At 40.2% G+C, this 14,884-nt stretch overlaps 1 long non-coding RNA gene across 1 annotated transcript; it reads left to right on the forward strand.

Moving 5' to 3' along the window:
- The first annotated feature begins 4,845 nt into the window (after window positions 1-4,845).
- On the forward strand, window positions 4,846-5,586 carry LOC131502725 (uncharacterized). The gene is made up of 2 exons (XR_009257134.1): window positions 4,846-5,085; window positions 5,279-5,586. It is a non-coding gene; the product is annotated as an uncharacterized LOC131502725 (long non-coding RNA).
- The last annotated feature ends 9,298 nt before the right edge of the window (window positions 5,587-14,884 follow it).

Genomic DNA, 14,884 nt, shown 5'->3' on the forward strand with positions numbered 1-14,884 from the left:
CCACAGGCTTCAGCAGTGCACTGGGGGAGTGCCTTGTCTATGCACATGTACCAGCTTTAGGCTGGGAGCAGGAGAATGCCATGACCACTCATGCTGGCTAGTCCCAGCTAGGGAGTGGGGGAGTGTCACAACAACCTACCCTCAGACTTTAGCTAGGGAGTGGGAGAACTCCATGACTGTTTGTGCTACCCTGTCCCAGTGAAAGAGTAGGGAAACATTGCAATCACCCACACTTTCCAGCCTCCACAAGTGCTGTGACTTGTCGCCCCTCCCAGTCTCAACAAAATGATGGGAGGGTACCATGTTCAAGCTTACCTGCCTGTGCTAGCAGGCTGTGTGGAGGGTGTGACAATGGCATCTACCATCACCCTGCCTCCAGGGAGCATCTTACCTGTCCTCTGTCCCTCCAGCAGATGCCCCCAGGTCAGCAAATGAATCTCCCTCACATATAGTCTTAGAAATTTTCAAACTGCTGTTTTTTGGTTTTTGGTTTTTTGCTGGGTCCTAGAGTAAGTGAAACTGCATGTGAGCCTTCCAAGAGAAGAATCAATTTCCTATAGCACTTTGGCCCCCTGGTGTCAACCCCATTGGTTTTTCAAGCCAGATATTCTGGAAACTCATGTCTCTGGTGAAGATCCCAGGAACCAGGGTTCCCTATGTGGGACATTAGCCCTTCATTCCTTCAGGAGAAGCACCTGTCTGATGGGATCTTTCCCGATTCTGTGTCACCATACAGGGGCAGGTGGGATGTGTGTGTGTGTGTGTGTGTGTGTGTGTGTGTGTGTGTGACTGTGTCTCTGCCTCTCCTACCTGTCGCAATGTGGTCCTTTTATCCTTCATTGTGGAGAGCAGTTCATCTAGTTTTCATATCTTTTTAGAGGGAAATTATCCATATGTAGCTATAAATTCGGTGTGTCCATGGATGGAGGTGAGTTCATGATTGTCTTATACTGCCATCTTGGACCTCCCTCCCAATTTTTAAATATTATAACCTTCCTAATGTGTGTGAAATGGTATCTCATCGTGGTTTTGATTTGCATTTCCCTAATTACTAATGATGTGTTTATTAGCTATTTGTATGTCTTTATTGGCAAAATGTCTATTCAAGTTCTTTATCTAATTTTTAATTGGGTTATTTGTATTTTTGTTGTAAGAGTTCTTTCTATGTTCTGATACCAGACCTTTATCAAATATATGATTTTCAAATATTTTTCTCTTTTCCTCTGGTGTGCCTTTTCACGTTCTTAATAGTATTTTTTTTTTGCAGTAGAAAACATTTCTAAAATTTTTATATAGTCCAATTTACTCTTTCTTTGTTGCTTGTGCTTTTGGTGTCATATCTAAGAAACCACTGCTTAACCAACTTCTATATGGTTCTAATCTCCATAACTGACCAAAAGAGCTCAAACACATTCATTCAACAGACATATATGTGACCACTTACTATGTGCTAGGCCCTAGTCTAAATACTGGAGATTGTGAGGAACAGTATAGTGGAGACAGATTGCTAGCTGATCTCCAACATTCAAGTTCTCCTCTTCTTTTTGCTGTTAGGTGTGGCTATGTGAATTGTTGCCAATGAAATGTGAATAGGAGTCATGCATGCTCCTTTCTGAGCCTGGCCCATGTGCCTTCCTCCATGTTCTTTCTGCCTCTGCAGTTGGAATGGAGATGGCCTCAGGAGTCCCAGCAGAGCTGGCAATAAGTGCTATTTTGCCACTTACCTCAATGGGGTTGTGACAAGTTTTAAATATGGATATGAATGTTTAGCGTAATTCCTACATAGAGCTAATGGTCAATAAATGTTAGTTTCTATAATTATTACAGGCTTTGGATGCTACAGTAATCAGCTGGGCTGGGGAAAATACAAGAAACCCTACATAATTCAGCAGATAGTGCAATTAGGTCTGCTCTCCTATCGACTGTCAGGCTTGCTGACGCTAGCGGTCTTTTCTCTTACACAGTTGTTCTGTTGATGAACCAGGATAATTCTAAGCTACCTTAAACAATATTTAAAGAACCATAATTTGGGAAATACTAATCTAGTGAAAAGCAGCTTAAACTAAAAACAACACGAGAAGCTTGGTTATAATGGTTATGAGAATTCTAAATTGTGCTTAGAACATCTTGCATATACACAGGATGATTTTCTAAGATAGCCCCACCACTTCTCTTCCCTTACGTACCTGTATCTGATAAGAAAGCCCTGGTACTCTCTTCTATGGGACCAGTAGCAAGTTCAGACCACGTCAGCCCTGACCTCTGTGCGAGAACACTCACTCCAGCTTCATTCCCTTGCCACCACAAAAACCAAGTCAGCCTCCTTTCTCTGCTGTCTCAAACCATTCTTGAACCTGTTTGAGAGGCTGCCCTGCTCTCGCCAAAAGGCCTCATTATGTGAGTAACAAGCTTTCTCATACTCTCATACTCTCTTGGTCAATGTGTCATTAGTCTTGACATCCAAATCAAATTTTGGGTGAAGGATTCATTCTGTCCCTGTGGAGTGATCACAGTAATTGGCCCTTGGAGCAAGACATCAAGGTACTTTCCATTGCTACCAAGGGTCTTTTCTTCTCTTGTTTTGACTTCTTAACTGGCTCCACTGCATGCTGGTGATCATGCACTTTGAGCTACTGCCCACTGGCTAGCTTGTACTTTGAACAGTGATCCTTTGTGCTACATTTGTGAATTCTATGGAGAGTCTGCTAAAGATTTGACCAACATAAGTCAGTTTAGCAAATTGGCATAAGGGACAAGATTATTGGATTGGAGCCCTCCTTAAAGCAGTCATGGATCATGTGTCTAATCCTGGACCTATCTGTGAGTCTCAGATTAAATCACGTGTCTCAATTGCAAAGTACTACGTGACTGACACTAAGCTCAAGAGAATAACTCTTACCTTGTAAATATTGGTTGTATTTCAACCAGGTGTTGGCCCCCTTTCTGTATAGAGCTAAGAGGAAAGGCTGATAGTCTGTTTAATATATAGTCTCATTGGGTGGTCACTCATGTGGAGAAAGAACAGTTACTATGCGGAATGCTGAAGTCACACTTCTAAAAACAGAGGACTCACTAGGACCTTACACAATGTTTCTGCTGCTGTTTATACCTCTCTCTCTCTTTCTCTCTGTCTGTCTGTCTGTCTGTCTCTCTCTCTCTCTCTCTCACACACACACACACATACACACACACACATACACATACACACACATACACACACAGATACAGTCAAGACATACTAATCCTCAGGGTTTTAGAGAGAAATATCGATGGCACTCCTGTGACAAAAGCCAAAGGATTAATTCAACCATTGCCATGGGAAGTCCATAGCCCTGGTGGTACTGACTTGATTAGGGGTCCTCAGGAAGAAGAAACTTCTAAGTACGAGCAGGGCAGAGAAGAACCTCACTGAAGTATATCCAGTAACCACACACACACACACACACACACACACACACACACACGGGAAAGTTGCCTGGTAGAACCAAGTGTTGGAGAGAAGTGTGATAATTCACGTTTCTAATGATACTTAAATTTGAGCACAGTAGCTCAGAGGGATTTTAGGTAAGACATCCGAAATATTAGGCAATGTGTTACATTATCCACAGAAGCCAGCTGTATACATATGTATACAATGGAGTATTATTCAGCCACGAGAAAGAAGGAAATCCTGCTTTTTGCAACAACATGGATGGGCCTTGAGGCAGTATTATGTTAAGTGAAATAAACCAGACAAAGGACAAATACTTCATGGCATCACTTATTTGTGGAATCTAAAAAGAAAAGAAATAAAATCAAACTCATAGAAACAGAGAATGGAAAAAGATTGCCAGGGCCTGAAGAATGAAGGAAATAGGGAAAGGTTGGGAAAAAAAGGTACAAACTTTCAGCTATAAGATTAATAATATCTGGGGATCTAATGTAAAAAACAAAACCCAAAAACCAAATAAAATACCCCCAAATTGTCAAGGTCCTCAAAAACAAATCATCTAAAAACTGTCACAGCCAAGAGGAGCCTAAAGAGGCATGACATGTTGACTAAATTTAATGTGGTATCCTAGATGGTAGAATAAGGACATTAGGTAAAAACTAAGGAAATCTGAATAAGGTACAGACTTTAGTTGATAATAGTTTCGTTGTTGGGGCACGTGGCTGGCTCAGTCGATTAAGTGTCTGACTGGCTCCAGTCATGATCTCATGGTTGGTGAGTCTGAGCCCTGCATTGGGCTCTCTGCTGTCAGAGAAGAGCCCACCTGGGTTCCTCTGTCCCCCTTTCTCTGCCCCTCTCCCACTCACACCCACACGCCTGCGCTCGCTCTCTCTCTCTCTCTCTCTCTCTCAAAAATAAACAAACATGAAAAAAATTTTTTAAAAATAATAGTTTCACTGTTGGTTCACTAAGTGTAACAAATGTATCATACTAATGTAAGACATTAATAATAAGGAAAATTGGGCATGGGGTATGTGGCTTTTCTGTTATTTTCACACTTACTCTGTATATTTTAAACTGTTCTAAAATTAAGTTTATTAAGAAGACACAAAATACCAGGTAGTGAGTTCTGGGAGACGACAGAGTGGAACACTGAATGGGAGTGGCCATGAGGAATGACTTGGAGGAATCACCTTCTCCCTGCCACGTGTTCCATAAGAATTAAACCAGAGGATATGAGAAAGAATAACAGATCAGTTTGAGAGGGCTCTTTAGGGGTTGTTGAGAAAGCTCCCCCTTTCTCTAACCAGAGCATCTAGACTCTGCTTTCTTCCCCTCCTCCCATGGATTTGTCAGCACTCTGTGGTGCTTTGTGATGGCATGTCACTCCAGCGCTACCATTGGCTGGAGTAATTTCCTGCTGACCAATCAAAGCCAAAGGGTGTGGCTCCTTATTGTCCTCAAAGGCTATATAGAGAGAGGTCAGGAGCCCTGGAGTGGGTCACTGTTGCTACAACATGGCAGAGATTACTGAGGCTCTGGAGGAATCTAACTCATATCCCAAAGCAGAAACTTCAGACCCAAAAGAACAAACTCTGAGCATCAAAGGGAGAGAGAAGACCCCATGTCAACTCAAGGACAAAGAGATGGAGAAGGTCAGATTACCCTACTCTTGTACCTCCTCTTCTTCCCCATCGATTCCCCACCCAAGACCCCTATCATGCCCTTGTCTGGCACAAACCCTCCCCTCAGTATGCACCCATTCTTTTAAAGCCTCCCTTCCCATGTATTTTCCATTCTCTTCCCCCAAACCAATGTCTTTATGTGCTCACTTTGTTTTCCTACCAGATAAGGAAGATACTCAGGAAGGTTAAATTAGCCCGGCAACTGAGTATGGAAAGACGAAATAAAGGGAGAAAGTCAATAATACTAGTCTTTTACCACAGACATGGTAAAAAGAATGAAAATCAGCCAAAGAAGGATTAAGAAAGCCTGTCTCCCACTTCCCTGTGCGTACCAGGAGTCAGAGATCTTGAAGCATCTGTTCTCTCTCCATAAAAATCTCTGGGATCAAAATTTTGTGTTAACGGTTGTCTGTGGGAGGACCAAATAAAGTATGCTGATGTTGCTGATTAAAACACCAACAAGTTGCACAACGGACATGTGTGTGTATTTCTGTGTGTTCTCTGATGATGAGCGGGGAGGAAAGAAATGCAGCAGCAAGTGATTGATAAGGGAGGAGGCAAATGTATGAGAAGGGAGGGAGGTGGAATCCTGCAAGTTTGGGGCCCAGAAGAGCCAGTCCATAGTTAGCTGGACATTGGGAATAAGAACTAGATGAGGACTGGGGACTGAAGACAAATTTCCTCTATAACACTTTATCCCACTGGAGAATAAGAAAGGACTTGCTACAACATCGGTGGGCCCAGATGGGGAGAGGGGTGATGTATGGGGGGTGGCAGTGTGTAATAATGAATCTGATCCCATTTGTGATGTTTTACTCTTGACAGCTTTTAAGCCTTATTCCTTCCTCTTTACCTTCTGGTCCACAACTGGGCAAGCTGATAAAAGCAGCCAGGAAGTTAACTGAGCATAAAATAAAAACAAATAGATATGAGTGGACTTAACCATCAGCACTGTTGCATTGCCCAAATTGTCCATCACAAAAGCATTCATTGCCCTAAAACATCCTCTAGTGCACATGGACAGTCTGACCCAATGAGTAATAAGACGAAGACCCTGACACTTACCAATTTGAAAAATATACGACCCTATGGACCTTCCTCCCTAGTTAAAAATAACACCTTTACCCCATTTTTTTCTTTAAAAAGGTCCAATCTAATTGAAAACAGGGACTTCAAGGATTGAAACCCACTATATAAGACCTATTTAGACAAGGTGTGATTATTCCTACTGCTTTTACATTTAACAGTCAAATTTGACTGTGTTATTGAACTTGGAGTACATTAATGGAATCTCAGTGTGAATTTTTATGCCTTTAATGTCACAGTCCCACCCATTAGAATTCCATATGCAATATTATTGAAATTATTGATTCCATCAGTCATAAATACTTTGCCATCATAGCAAGGTATTTGGCTAATATATTTTGTTCAATGCCTATTTCAGCAGTCTCTCAGCTGTAGTTAACCTTCACCTTTAAAATTTTTTTAATGTTTATTTATTTTTGAGAGACAGGGCATGAGCAGGGGAGGGGCAGGGAAAGAGGGAGACACAGAATCCCAAGCAGGCTCCAGACTCTGAGCTGTCAGCCCAGAGCCTGATGCACGGCTCGAATTCACGTGCCGTGTGATCATAACCTGAGCTGAAGTCAGATGCTTAACTGACTGAGCCACCCAGGCATCCCTAACCTTCACTTTTAAGGGGACACAATACACCTTTCCCTGGGTACTCAGTGGGGTACCTCTTCCACTCCTGTCATCTCACATAATCTTTGCAGGCAATAGCTTAACCACATCTAGCTTTTCCCAGATGTACAGGTATGACGATGACACAACGATGACATCCTTCGAAGAGATTTGACATCACACTGGTGACATCCTTTGGGGAGATTCATATGGCACACTTGTTCAGGACACAAAATATCCACAAAGGAACTCACGAGCGAGGACGCCCCATTACCTCCACATATAGTACAAGGCTCTACCACCTCAGTTAAATTCTTGACAATTGTTTGGTAAGCCAAGGGCTGTTCCAGTCCTGACCGTGTCGAGAAACAATTGGTAGCCTTCTTAGTACCCTCATTGTTAAAAGGAGTCTAAAATCTTTTGGACAATTTTTTTGGATTGTGGAGGCAACATTCCTCATAATAAAAATTGTATCGAAGTCCCTTTGTTCTGTTACTTGAAAACAGGCTCACCTTTTTTTAAATATGAAATGTATTGTCAAATTGGTTTCCATCCAACACCCAGTGCTCATCCCAACAGGTGCCCTCCTCCATGCCCATCACCCACCCACCCCTCCCTCCCACCCCCCATCAACCCTCAGTTTATTCTCAGTTTTTCAGAGTCTTTTATGGTTTGGCTCCCTCCCTCTCTAATTTTTTTTCCTTCCCCTCCCCCATGGGTTTCTGGTAAGTTTCTCAGGATCCACACAAGAGTGAAAACATATGGTATCTGTCTTTCTCTGTATGACTTATTTCACTTAGCATCACACTCTCCGGTTCCATCCACGTTGCTACAAAAGCCATATTTCATTCTTTCTCATTGCCAAGTAGTATTCCATTGTGTATATAAACCACAATTTCTTTATCCATTCGTCAGTTGATGGACATTTAGGCTCTCTCCATAATTTGGCTATTGTTGAAAGTGCTGCTATACACATTGGGGTACAAGTGCCTCTAGGCATCAGTACTCCTGTATCCCTTGGGTAAATTCCTAGCAGTGCTATTGCTGGGTCATAGGGTAGATCTATTTTTAATTTATTGAGGAACTTCCACACTGTTTTCCGGAATGGCTGCACCAATTTGCATTCCCACCAACAGTGCAAGAGGGTTCCCGTTTCTCCACATCCTCGCCAGCATCTAGAGGCTCCTGATGTGTTCATTTTAGCCACTCTGACTGGCGTGAGGTGGTGTCTCAGTGTGGTTTTGATTTGTATTTCCCTGATGAGGAGCGACGTTGAGCATCTTTTCATGTGCCTGTTGGCCATCCGGATGTCTTCTTTAGAGAAGTGTCTATTCATGTTTTCTGCCCATCTCTTCACTGGATTATTTGTTTTTCGGGTGTGGAGTTTGGTGAGTTCTTTATAGATTTTGGATACTAGCCCTTTATCTGATATGTCATTTGCAAATATCTTCTCCCATTCCGTCGGTTGCCTTTTAGTTTTGTTGATTTTTTCCTTTGCAGTGCAGAAGCCTTTGATCTTGATGAGATCCCAATAGTTCATTTTTGCTTTTAATTCCCTTGCCTTTGGAGATGTGTCAAGTAAGAAATTGCTGCGGCTGAGGTCAGAGAGGTTTTTTCCTACTTTCTCCTCTAGGGTTTTGATGGTTTCCTGTCTCATATTCAGGTCCTTTATCCATTTTGGGTTTATTTCTGTGAATTGTGTAAGAAAATAGGCTCACCTTGAATGAGATGCCCTGCAACAAAAGGCTCTAGAATCTGTCTAAATTCATATAGAACACGTACTCCTATTAGGCCCCCTAGAGATTCTTTTACTACAGAAGCTTTAACAACCTTCTCTCACACTTCTTGGAGTCCCTTTATGGAACATCCATAATGACCATTAGTTGCCCATGCACTTCTGATACAAGGAATTGCCCTCCTTGGCCCAATGCTGTATGCCATTAGTATGGCATATACTTTCCTGGAAAAATAGACATTCTCAGGTCCTGAACCTATGACTCTCCATTTCTAGCTGTCCATGATGCCTTTGATCATGAGATCAGCACTCTGCAAGCTCGACATGGCTAGTAACATCCCCTTGCGACAGGATGGAGCCAAAACTGGGCTTTCTGCATAACCCACCTATAGGAGAGGGTTAACTTCCCCTGTCCTCAATCCTTTGCCAGATGCCATAGTGCTAGAAGAGATTATCTCTCTCTTAAAAACTTTGAATACCCGGGAGCCCCTTAAGATCAACAGAGTGAATACCAAAGGGAGTTCATTCACTTAACCAATGATATTATCACTGTCACACTTAATGGAGCTTGCTTGAGAGCTGCTGCTTTTCATCCCTCAATCAGGATGTTCCTGACAAAGGACAGGACCCAAGGGTTAGTTCAATTGGCCTAACTTTAGGCAGTCCTCTTAGCACTGGATGTCTTGGCCAACAATTGGCGTCATCTGCACAGATCTTTGGATCAGTGCCAATGGTCTGACCATCTGGTCTGGCCAATGCAAACAATTTCTTATCTAAAGTTGTCTCATTTGGGGTAAAGAACCCTTAGAATCTCTTGCTTCACAAATACCTAAAATACAAATTAAGGTCACACATTTCTATGCACATATTAAAGACACAATACAAAGTCTCACCATGGCACTGCTTATCATCTTTGGAGTTCCACACATTGATAACGACCAAGGCATTCATTTCAGTCCTCAGAATATACAATGCTGGGCTCATGAACAAAATATTCAGTGGAATATAACCTCTCTTACTGATCTCAGGCTGCAGGTTCCACAATGGCTTACATAAACAAGTCCATATTACGTTAAATATACCATGAGATATTTTAGTTATCAGGCAAACATCAGGGATGAATTGTAGTAGAGTCTGACTCCATTTTTTTCAGGTTTACTGAAGTAAAACAGACAAATACTGTATGCATTTAAGGTGTTCAATTTAAAGTTTTGATATACATACATATAGTGAATTAACGACAACCACCTAATTATTCATCACTTCACATAGTTAGTATTATTTGTTTGACTCTATTTTTGATGCATAACTCATTGTGTGAATAATAATCCTTTTTGTACCCTCTTGGTCTATGTGTGGCATCATTAGTCTTGAAATTCAAACCAAATTTGGATTGGGGGAGTATACATCCCACTTCTGCAAGCTCACATACTCCACATAAAATCAATGTTCTAGATAGATAGATGATAGATAGATAGATATAGGTAGATACAAAGATGGTGAGATAGATGATATGTAGATGATATATAGATTTGATATAGATAGAGAGAGAGAGGTAGATAGAGAGATAGAGAGATAGAGAAATAGAGAAATTAGATAGATAGATAGATAGATAGATAGATAGATAGATAATTAGGCATGTGGGTATGGCACTTTAAGAAGGATACCGGTATTTCAGGAAACAAATATGTCTTGAGTGCCTACTCTGTATCAGACATTGTTCTAGGTCCTGAGCTTACAGTGAAGAACATAAAGTCTGATTCCCTGCCATCAAGTAATTACATTTTTATGGGAGAAGAGGTAGTTAAGAGTGTTGGTGTGGGGCAGAGGACAGCTGCTTTAGGTAGGGGGTGTGGGGAAACCTTTTCTGAGGAGTTAATATTTGAACTGAGAACTGAATAATGAGATAGTTGAGATAATTGAATAATGCGATAATTGAGAACTGAATAATGAGAACAATGCGATGGTGAAGACTTTAAAGGAGAACATTTTCGGTAGAACAAACAGCAAGTAGCAATGCTATGAGGTAAGAACAAAAACAATGTGCTGAGGAATAGAAAAAGGCGAGTATAACTGGAGTACGGAGACAGGGGCAGAGTAGAGATAATGACTGAAACCAGAGAGGCTATAGCAGAGACGAGGCTGCACAGGCAACAGGAGCTTAACAGGGTGAGAACTTGCATTTTATTTTGTGTGCAGTGGAGAGCCCCTGGATGGTTTGATACGGGAAAGTGATGTAGTCTGAATTACGTTTTGAAAGTTCACGGATGTTACGGGCTGTGTAGTACTAGAGAGGTGACAGCCTGTTACAACAATACAAGGTTGAGATGATGGTGGCCGGGACTGGGACTGTGGCAGAGGGAATACAACTGGGTGTCGAACAGAGCAGTTTGGAGCATATGATTTGAAGTCCGATCTGCATTTACAGCTTCACCGCCTAAACCTCTTCACTTCTTGAAGATTTAGTGTCCTCATCTGTGAAATGGAAATGATATGTGTCTGTGTCTTAGAGTCACTTTGGGATTGAGTGAGGTAATTCATATGAAACACCTGACCCTATATGAGACCCATAAGAAGCATTTGATTAAACGGCGTCTGTTACCATCATCAATACTATAAATACATAAATACATAAATAAATAAATAAATAAATAAATAAATAAATAAATAAGAGTGCTTCTTCTTCCTTCTTTCTCCTCCACTCCCCAAGACCTAATGTGGCTTGTGTGAGCTGCTGTTAACCCATGACTACTGAGCCCTTGTTTGGTTTTCTTGAAGACACAAGTATTTGGGGGCACTTTCCCTCAAAGGTGAGGCATTCCATTACCTTCAGATACTTCACAGTAGATGTCTGTGCCTGGCTTATGATTAATTTATATAATGAAGTGGCAGTGATGGCTGATCTCTAACATTCTCTCTTTCTACCTGATGACTCATTGCTCGAATATCTTTTTTTCTCCGACCTCCTTCCACAAGGCCCTAAATGAACAGCAACCTATACTCTTTCCTAACTGCAAACATAACCTGCTGAGCATAGTCAGATTGCTTTGATAATTGCTTCTTTCCGTGAAATGCGTCTCTGAGTTTTTCTTCCTTCAGAAAAATCGGCTTGCATTTTTCAAAGAAAGTTCTCATTTTATTACTTCCTGATTAGAAGAACTCTTCCAAAATCCCTTATTCCCATGATGGTTTTATTTTCTCTCTTTGGGCTCTGATATTTGTCCATCTTTGTGCATTATCCTCATTTAAGACTAAAATTCATAAGCTGTTTATTGCTTCCTCGACATCCTTGATGGCAAATGAAATGGAATGAGATGTTGTTTCCTTCTTTGAAGGGATTGTTTTCCCCTCTCCACCTTTGTCTCGTAAGTGATTAGAGCTTACTCATTCTTCAAGGCTAAACTCAAAAGGTGATTCCTCTGAAGCCTCTTTACCACCAATTCCAGCAGACTCAGTTGCTCTTATTGTCCTACAAAGACTTTAAAGCAATTGTCACACTGCGTGAGAATTATTCATTTACATATTTATCCCCCCTCCCAAAATACAGTATTCAACAGCAAGGAGCATGTTTCATCCATCTTTGCAACCCCAACCACCCTGACACACCTAACACAATATCATGGTGGCTGTCCAGTGCATTGATGAACGACTGGAAGGAGTGGACGATCAAGTCATTGTATCACATACTGGATCATTTCCTTAATCTTCTCTATAATATTTGCTTTAGAAAATGTTAAAACCATTTAAAAGTCTTCTTGTTAAAAATTCAAAATATCAGGAAGAAAGATAAAACACCCATAAACCCTAAAACCTAAAACACCCTGCAATATGCACAATTTTGGCAACTGTCTTTCTGGACATGGCTCTACGCTGACATAAACACTTAAATGTACATTTACACAATTAAAGTGATTTTATATATTTTTTTAATGTTGAGAAAACCTTTAACTCTATAGAGTTTTTGCATTTCGTTTCCCCCTAGAAACTGGTTAAAAGCTTGGTGTGAACCTTTCTGTCTCTTTCTCTATATTCATACAATAATGTAATATATATACATATGCAAACAAACGTATAGGAGCACTATTTTACTCTTTACCACATCTGGTTTTTCTCACTTAGAAACACTTCACAGAAATTTTTCCACATCATCTGGTATGGACCTGACACACTTTTTAAAGTAGATATGTAAAATGTGATGGTTTGAACGAAAGACAACTCGTTAAACCATTCTTTTACTGAGGACATTCAAGTTGATTCCAGTTTTTTGGCCACTACAAACAATGTTACAATTAATCTGAATGTGTGTGTGTGTGTGTGTGTGTGTGTGTGTGTGTGTGTAATTTATTTTGTTTATATTCATCATTATATATTTGCGCTTCTATTTCTATGGAATAGGGCATGAGAAGTGGAATTGATTAGTTAAATTTTGTGTGAACTCTTAATTTTAGCAGATGCTACCAGACTGAATTCCAAATGCCTTTACTATTTCACATATCCCTCAGCAAATGTATGAGATAACATATTACCCTCTACCACCCCCCACCAATATGTGATAACATTTAATGGTCCTAAAGTGACATTCCTTTGTTATTTTAATTTCAGTATCCCTGTTGGTGAGGTTAGTGAGTGACTGCACTTGTTCATTGGCAAAGTGAATTTCTTCCTCTGTGAACCTTTCTTATACTTTTGAACCATTTTCAAGTCAGGTGTTTGGGTTTTTTTATTAATGTATAGGAAATTTTTGTTTTACATTAATAACATACATATGTTAGATATGAACCTTTTATCTGTAATAGGTACTACAAATACAGTTTTCTCTATTACTTATCTTCTGATTTTTACCTTTACTTAGGCCATATGATTTTATTTTAAGTACTCAATTATGCCAATCCTTCCTCTATAGTGTCTAGGTTTCCAGTTTGAATAGAAAGTTTTCGTGACTCTTAGATTATACATAAGTTTTCAAAATATCTATATTAATTTTATTTTAACATCTTCATCCTTAACCTATGCAGAATATTATTTATTTGTGTGTGATAGAGGAGTACAAACTTATTTTATCCTTTCTTTTTCTTATTTTTTATTAAAATTTCAGTTAATTGACATACAGTATAATATTAATTTCAGGTGTACAATATAGTGATCATCACTTCCGTAAATCAGCTGGTGCTCATCACAAGTGCCCTCCTTAATCCCCATCACCTATTTCAAGCATCCTCAACCCACCTCCCTTCTGATAACCATCACTTTGCTCTCTATAGTTAGTGTTTGTGTCTTGGTTTGCCTCTTTTTTTTTTCTCTTTGATCATTTGTTACGTTTGATAAATAAATTCCACATATGAGTAAAGTTATATGGTATTTGTCTTTCTTTTACTGACTTATTTCGCTTAGTGAAATACTTTTACTGACTTATTTCGCTTAGCGAAATACATTTACTGACTTATTTTGCTTAGCAAAATACATTCTAGCTCCATCTATGTCATTGCAAATGGCAAGATTTTATTCTTTTTGATGGCTGAGTATATTCCATCATATATGAATCTATATACATATATATATGTAATCTTCTTTATCCATTCATCAGCTGATTGACACTTGGGCTGTTTCCATAATTTGACTATTGTAGACAATGATGCTATAAACATTGAGGTGCATGTATCCCTTTTTTAATTTTTTAATTGTTAATTTTTATTTTTTTAAGTCTATTTATTTTGAGAGAGAGAAAAAGGCCATGAATGGAGGAGGGGCAGGGAGAGAGAGCAGAGAGAATCCAAGCTCCAACCTGTCAGAGTAGAGGCTGACGTGGGGTTCAATCTCACCACCCTGGGATCATGAACTAAGCTGAAATTAAGAGTTGGACGCTTAATGAGCTGAGCCACCCAGGTGCCCCAATTTTTAAAATTATTTATTTATTTTGATTTTTGAGAGAAAGAGCATGAGCAGGGGAGGGGGAAGAGGGAGAGAGAAAATCTCAAGCAGGCTCCATGCACAACACGGAGCCCAATGTAGGGCTCAATTCCACTAGGATCATGACCCGAGCCAAAATCAAGAGTTGGATGCTCAACTGACTGGCGCCCCTGCATGTATCCCTTTAGGAATTAGTCTTTTTGTATTCTGTGGGTAAGTACCTAGTAGTACGATTGCTGGATCGTAGGGTATTTCTACTTTTAACTATTTGAGGAAACTCCATACTGTTTTCCACAGTGGCGGCACCAGTTTGCACTCCCACCAATAGTGCGAGGGGGTTCCCCTTTCTCTGCATCCTCACCAACACCTGTTGTTCCTTATGTTATTGATTTTAGCCATTCTGACAGGTGCGAGGTGGTATCTCATGGTTTTGATTTGTATTTC

Source organism: Neofelis nebulosa, chromosome X (assembly GCF_028018385.1).
Source record: "Neofelis nebulosa isolate mNeoNeb1 chromosome X, mNeoNeb1.pri, whole genome shotgun sequence".
Lineage (NCBI taxonomy): Eukaryota > Metazoa > Chordata > Mammalia > Carnivora > Felidae > Neofelis > Neofelis nebulosa.